The sequence below is a fragment of the Ranitomeya variabilis genome, chromosome 5, assembly GCF_051348905.1.
Source record: "Ranitomeya variabilis isolate aRanVar5 chromosome 5, aRanVar5.hap1, whole genome shotgun sequence".
Classification (NCBI taxonomy): Eukaryota; Metazoa; Chordata; class Amphibia; order Anura; family Dendrobatidae; genus Ranitomeya; species Ranitomeya variabilis.
In genome coordinates, this window is record NC_135236.1 from 444,734,272 (window position 1) to 444,742,621 (window position 8,350).

The following is an 8,350-nucleotide window of genomic DNA, read 5'->3' on the forward strand; positions in this document are numbered from 1 at the left end:
ACAGAGTCATGTGAGATCTTGTTTTTTGCAGGACGAGTTGACGTTTTTACTGGTACCATTTTCGGGTACATGACATATTTTGATCGCTTTTTATTCCGATTTTTGGGAGGCGGAATGAACAAAAACCAGCAATTCCTGAAATTCTTTTAGGGGGGGCGTTTATACCGTTCCGCGTTTGGTAAAAAGGATAAAGCAGTTTTATTCTTCGGGTCAGTACGATTACAGCGATACCTCATTTATTTAATTTTTTTATGTTTTGGCGCTTTTACACAATAAAAACTATTTTATATAAAAAAAATAATTGTTTTTGCATCGCTTTATTCTGAGAGCTGTAACTTTTTTATTTTTCTGCGGATGATGCTGTATGGCAGCTTTTTTATGCGGGACAAGATGACGTTTTCAGCAGTACCATGGTTATTTATATCCGTCTTTTTGATCGCGTGTTATTCCACTTTTTGTTTGGCGGTATGAGAATAAAGCGTTGTTTTTTGCCTCGTTTTTTTTTTATTTTTTTTACGGTGTTCACTGAAGGGGTTAACTAGTGATATAGTTTTATAGGTGGGGTCGTTACGGACGCGGCGATACTAAATATGTGTACTTTTATTGTGTGGTGTTTTTTTTATTTAGATAAAGAAACGTATTTATGGGAATATATATATATATATATTTTTCTTTATTTAGGAATTTTTTTTTTTTTTTTTTACACACGTGGAAAATTTTTTTTTTAACTTTTTTACTTTGTCCCAGGGGGGGACATCACAGATCGGTGATCTGATAGTGTGCACAGCACTCTATCAGATCACCGATCTGACAGGCACATTGCAGAGGCTTGCCGGCGCCTGCTATGAGGAATTCTCAGCAGACGCCGGCAAGCAGGGTCATCTTATGACCCGGAAGGAGTCCCGCAGCCATCTTGGATCCGGGGACTCCTTCCAGGTCACCGGAGCAGCGCGATCTCGTCGCGCTGCTCTGGTGGGAGAGCGCAGGGAGCCCCCGTCCCTGCGCGATCCCCCTCTATGCCGCTGTCACTATTGACAGCGGCATCAGAGGGGTTAAATGCCCGCGATCGGCGACAGCGCCGATCGTGGGCATTGCTGCGGGGTGTCAGCTGTCATATACAGCTGACACCCGCACCCGATCACCTCGGCGCTCAGCGTGAGACCGCGGTGATCGGGGCGCCGTACTAGTACTGCGGCTGGCACTAATGCAGTGCCGGCAGCGCCGTACTAGTACGGTGCATGGCACGAAGGGGTTAAAGTAGTCTGGGTCAGTGTCCTATATTGACACCAGTAAATAATAATTTACTGCCAAATTACTTTGTCATAAACTCTGCAGATGAGCCCACCCCTGTACCTAAGCATGCCACCCTTTTTTTTATTTATAGTTGTTTTGCGAGACATTAACATCTATTTATTTTTTGGGAGTACTAACTGTGTCAGACACTCCTTGCAATACTCCTCCACTGACCACAATGCTGCCTGCCTGTGTATCCATGTAACCGATTTAAAACTGCCATGCCTGCCTATTGTTTGTTATTTTAGGCCTTTGATAGCCTGTCTGCGGCCCCTACTTGCAATACTCCTCCACTGACCACAATGCTGCCTGCCTGTGTATCCTGTTATGGTTTCCAATGGCAAGGAAACATCAGAAGCATAGAATAAACGGACAAGCTCTCGGGTGATGGAAACTAGAGCTGACCGCGATGCTAAACCTACACACCACACTAGAAGTAGCCAGGGGGCATTCCTGCGTTGTCTCTAGATGCCGCGCGCCAGCCAGAGAACTAACTACCCCTGGTAGAAGAAAACACAGTCCTGGCTTGCCTCCAGAGAATGTCCCCACAGGCGATAGCAGCCCCCCACATATAATAACGGTGAGAGCAGATGAAAAGACACACGTAGTATGAAAGCAGATTTAGCACAGAGAGGCCCGCTAACTAAATAGCAGAAAGATACAACAGAGGACTTCGCGGTCAGCTGCAAAACCCTTCAAAACACCATCCTGAAATTACCTTAACTCATGTGACAACTCATGTCACTGGAGTGGTAATTTCAGCCCAACAAGAGCTTCCAGCTGCAGAGATTCACATAAGTGCAAACTGGACAAAACATACAAAAATAGACTTAAGGACTAAAGTGTCCAACTTAGCTGAGCAGAAAACTGGGAGCAGGAACATGCAACAGAATCACTCTGGATACATTGATGGCCAGCATTAGAATGACTGAGGAGCAAGGTTAAATAGGATACTCCCACATCCTGATAGGAACAGGTGAACTGAGAAGGCAAAGCTTGCAGGACACCAGTACCACAAGAGACCACCGGGGGAGCCCACGAACCGAATCACAACAGTACCCCCCCCTTAAGGAGGGGGCACCGAACCCTCACAAGAACCACCAGGGCGATCTGGATGAGCCCTATGAAAGGCATGGACCAAATCAGAAGCATGAACATCAGAAGCTGTAACCCAAGAATTATCCTCTTGACCGTAGCCCTTCCATTTCACCAGATATTGAAGTCTCCGTCTGGAAACACGGGAGCCCAAGATTTTCTCCACCACGTACTCCAATTCACCCTCAACCAGCACAGGAGCAGGAGGCTCAACAGAAGGCACAAGTGGTACCTCATACCTCCGCAATAATGACCGATGGAAGACATTATGGATAGCAAAGGATGCTGGGAGGTCCAAACGAAATGACACAGGGTTAAGAATTTCCAAAATCTTATAAGGACCGATGAACCGAGGCTTAAACTTAGGAGAAGAGACCCTCATAGGGACAAAACGGGAGGACAACCACACCAAGTCCCCAACACGAAGACGAGGACCAACACGACGATGGCGATTAGCAAAACGTTGAGTCCTCTCCTGGGACAACTCCAAATTGTCCACCACCTGCCCCCAAATACGATGCAACCTATCCACCATGGTATCCACTCCAGGACAATCCGAAGACTCCACCTGACCAGATGAAAAACGAGGATGGAACCCTGAATTGCAAAAGAAAGGGGAGACCAAAGTGGCAGAACTGGCCCGATTATTAAGGGCAAACTCAGCCAACGGCAAAAAGGAGACCCAGTCATCCTGATCAGCAGACACGAAACACCTCAAATAAGTCTCCAAGGTCTGATTAGTACGTTCCGTCTGGCCATTTGTCTGGGGATGAAATGCAGACGAAAAAGACAAATCAATGCCCATCCTGGCACAAAACGCCCGCCAAAATCTGGACACAAACTGGGATCCCCTGTCGGAAACGATATTCTCCGGAATACCATGCAGCCGAACCACATTCTGAAAAAACAGGGGCACCAACTCAGATGAGGAAGGCAGCTTGGGCAAGGGCACCAAATGAACCATCTTAGAAAAGCGGTCACACACCACCCAAATGACGGACATCTTCTGAGAAACAGGGAGATCAGAAATAAAATCCATAGAGATGTGTGTCCAAGGCCTCTTAGGAACAGGCAAGGGCAACAACAACCCACTAGCCCGAGAACAACAAGGCTTGGCCCGAGCACAAACATCGCAAGACTGCACAAAAGTACGCACGTCCCGAGACAGGGAAGGCCACCAGAAGGACCTAGCCACCAAATCTCTGGTACCAAAAATTCCCGGATGACCTGCCAACGCAGAAGAATGAACCTCCGAGATGACTCTATTGGTCCACTCATCCGGCACAAACAATCTACCAGGCGGACAACGATCAGGCCGATCCGCCTGAAACTCTTGTAAAGCACGTCGCAGGTCTGGGAAGACAGCAGACAATATCACCCCATCCTTAAGTATACCCGTAGGTTTAGAATCACCAGGGGAATCAGGTTCAAAACTCCTAGAAAGGGCATCCGCCTTCACATTCTTAGTACCTGGCAGATACGAAACCACAAAATTAAACCGGGAGAAAAACAACGACCAGCGCGCCTGTCTAGGATTCAGACGTCTGGCCGACTCAAGATAAATCAAATTTTTGTGATCAGTCAAGACCACCACCTGATGTTTAGCACCCTCAAGCCAATGACGCCACTCCTCGAATGCCCACTTCATCGCCAAAAGCTCCCGATTACCGACGTCATAATTTCGCTCGGCGGGCGAAAATTTTCGAGAAAAGAACGCACAAGGTCTCATCACTGAACAATCTGAACTTTTCTGCGACAAAACCGCCCCCGCTCCGATCTCGGAAGCATCAACTTCCACCTGAAAAGGAAGAGAAACATCAGGCTGGCACAACACCGGAGCAGAAGAAAAACGGCGCTTAAGCTCCCGAAAGGCCTCCACAGCAGCAGGAGACCAATCTGCAACATCAGCACCCTTTTTAGTCAAATCAGTCAAAGGCCTGACAACGCTAGAAAAACCAGTTATGAATCGACGATAAAAGTTAGCAAAGCCCAAAAATTTCTGAAGGCCCTTAAGAGAAGTCGGTTGCGTCCAGTCACAAATAGCCCGAACCTTCACAGGATCCATATCAATAGAAGAGGGGGAAAAAATGTACCCCAAAAAAGAAATCTTCTGAACCCCAAAAACACACTTTGAACCTTTAACAAACAGAGAATTGGTCCGCAAAACCTGAAAAACCCTCCTAACTTGTTGAACATGAGATTCCCAGTCATCCGAAAAAATCAAGATATCGTCCAAATACACAATCATAAATTTATCCAGATATTCACGGAAAATATTGTGCATAAAAGACTGAAAGACCGAAGGGGCATTTGACAGACCAAAAGGCATCACCACATACTCAAAATGGCCCTCGGGCGTATTAAATGCGGTTTTCCACTCATCCCCCTGCTTAATTCGCACCAAATTATACGCACCGCGAAGATCAATCTTAGAGAACCACTTCGCCCCCTCAATGCGATCAAATAAATCTGTCAGCAATGGCAAAGGATACTGATACTTGACTGTGATCTTATTCAAGAGTCTATAATCAATACAAGGTCTCAAAGAACCATCGCTTTTAGCTACGAAAAAGAACCCCGCTCCAAGAGGAGACGAAGAAGGACGAATATGTCCCTTTTCCAAGGACTCCCTAATATACTCTCGCATGGCAGCATGTTCAGGTACAGACAGATTGAATAGACGACCCTTAGGAAATTTACTGCCAGGGATCAAATCTATGGCGCAATCGCAATCTCTGTGAGGAGGAAGAGAATTAAGAGTAGATTCCTCAAAAACCTCACGATAATCAGACAAAAACTCAGGAATTTCAGAGGGAATAGATGAAGCAATGGAGACCAAAGATGTGTCCCCATGATTTCCCTGACATCCCCAGCTTAGTACAGACATTGTTTTCCAGTCAAGGACTGGGTTATGAGTTTGCAACCATGGCAATCCCAGCACCAACACAACATGTAGATTATACAGTACAAGGAAGCGAATCACCTCTTGATGGTCTGGAGTCATACGCATAGTCACTTGTGTCCAGTATTGTGGTTTATTACTAGCCAATGGTGTAGAATCAATACCCTTTAAAGGTATAGGAACTTCCAGAGGCTCTAGATCAAACCCACAGCGCCTGGCAAAGGACCAATCCATAAGACTCAAAGCGGCGCCAGAATCCACATACGCATCCGCAACAATAGAAGATAACGAACAAATTAGAGTTACAGACAAAATAAACTTGGACTGCAAAGTGCCAATAGCAGAGGATTTATCAACTTTCTTTGTTCGTTTAGAGCATGCTGATATAACATGAGTAGAATTTCCACAATAGAAGCACAAATGATTTTTGCGCCTATAAATCTGTCGTTCGCTTCTGGACAGAAAGCTATCACATTGCATACTCTGTGGTGCCTCTTCAGAAGACACCGCCAACTGGTGCACAGGTTTGTGTTCCCGTAAACGCCGATCAATCTGAATTGCCATTGTCATGGACTCATTCAGACCAGTAGGCGCAGGAAACCCCACCATGACGTCTTTTACAGCATCAGAGAGACCTTCTCTGAAAATTGCCGCCAGAGCGCACTCATTCCACTGAGTAAGCACAGACCATTTTCGAAATTTTTGGCAATATATTTCGGCTTCATCTTGCCCCTGAGAGAGGGCTATTAGGGCTTTCTCAGCCTGAATCTCCAAATTTGGTTCCTCATAAAGCAACCCCAAAGCCAGAAAAAACGCATCCACATTGAGCAACGCAGGATCCCCTGGTGCCAATGAAAATGCCCAATTTTGGGGGTCACCCCGCAGTAAAGAAATAACAATTTTTACTTGCTGGGCAGGATCTCCAGCAGAATGAGATCTCAGCGAAAGAAACAATTTACAATTGTATTTAAAATTTAGAAAACAAGATCGATCTCCAGAAAAAAACTCCGGTATAGGAATTTTAGGTTCAGACCGAGGAGCATGTAACAAAAAATCTTGTATATTCTGAACTTTAGAGGCAAGATTATTCAAATTGGTAGTCAGACTCTGGGGATCCATATTTCAACAGATAAAGTCTGAGCCATTCAGGGGTTAAGAGGAGAGGAAAACAGGAGACTGCAATTAGAGCTGGAGTGCAACTTCAGAGGAAGGAAAAAAAAAAAAAAAAAAAAAGGTTTCACACAGTTCCTTTTCTCTCCTGCTTCAGCCTATAGATTAAACATTTAGGCTGGCCATACTGTTATGGTTTCCAATGGCAAGGAAACATCAGAAGCATAGAATAAACGGACAAGCTCTCGGGTGATGGAAACTAGAGCTGACCGCGATGCTAAACCTACACACCACACTAGAAGTAGCCAGGGGGCATTCCTGCGTTGTCTCTAGATGCCGCGCGCCAGCCGGAGAACTAACTACCCCTGGTAGAAGAAAACACAGTCCTGGCTTGCCTCCAGAGAATGTCCCCACAGGCGATAGCAGCCCCCCACATATAATAACGGTGAGAGCAGATGAAAAGACACACGTAGTATGAAAGCAGATTTAGCACAGAGAGGCCCGCTAACTAAATAGCAGAAAGATACAACAGAGGACTTCGCGGTCAGCTGCAAAACCCTTCAAAACACCATCCTGAAATTACCTTAACTCATGTGACAACTCATGCCACTGGAGTGGTAATTTCAGCCCAACAAGAGCTTCCAGCTGCAGAGATTCACATAAGTGCAAACTGGACAAAACATACAAAAATAGACTTAAGGACTAAAGTGTCCAACTTAGCTGAGCAGAAAACTGGGAGCAGGAACATGCAACAGAATCACTCTGGATACATTGATGGCCAGCATTAGAATGACTGAGGAGCAAGGTTAAATAGGATACTCCCACATCCTGATAGGAACAGGTGAACTGAGAAGGCAAAGCTTGCAGGACACCAGTACCACAAGAGACCACCGGGGGAGCCCACGAACCGAATCACAACAGTATCCATGTAACCGATTTAAAACTGCCATGCCTGCCTATTGTTTGTTATTTTAGGCCTTTGTTAGCCTGTCTGTGGCCCCTACTTGCAATACTCCTCCACTGACCACAATGCTGCCTGGAGTGCATGCCTGTGTATCCATGTAACCGATTTAAAACTGCCATGCCTGCCTATTGTTTGTTATTTTAGGCCTTTGTTAGCCTGTCTGTGGCCCCTACTTGCAATACTCCTCCACTGACCACAATGCTGCCTGGAGTGCCTGCCTGTGTATCCATGTAACCGATTTAAAACTGCCATGCCTGCCTATTGTTTGTTATTTTAGGCCTTTGTTAGCCTGTCTGCGGCCCCTACTTGCAATACTCCTCCACTGACGACAATGCTGCCTGGAGTGCCTGCCTGTGTATCCATGTAACCGATTTAAAACTGCCATGCCTGCCTATTGTTTGTTATTTTAGGCCTTTGATAGCCTGTCTGCGGCCCCTACTTGCAATACTCCTCCACTGACCACAATGCTGCCTGGAGGAGTGCCTGCCTGTGTATCCATGTAACCGATTTAAAACTGCCATGCCTGCCTATTGTTTGTTATTTTAGGCCTTTGATAGCCTGTCTGCGGCCCCTACTTGCAATACTCCTCCACTGACCACAATGCTGCCTGGAGTGCCTGCCTGTGTATCCATGTAACCGATTTAAAACTGCCATGCCTGCTTATTGTTTGTTATTTTAGGCCTTTGTTAGCCTGTCTGCGGCCCCTACTTGCAATACTCCTCCACTGACCACAATGCTGCCTGGAGTGCCTGCCTGTGTATCCATGTAACCGATTTAAAACTGCCATGCCTGCCTATTGTTTGTTATTTTAGGCCTTTGATAGCCTGTCTGCGGCCCCTACTTGCAATACTCCTCCACTGACCACAATGCTGCCTGGAGTGCCTGCCTGTGTATCCATGTAACCGATTTAAAACTGCCATGCCTGCCTATTGTTTGTTATTTTAGGCCTTTGTTAGCCTGTCTGCGGCCCCTACTTGCAATACTCC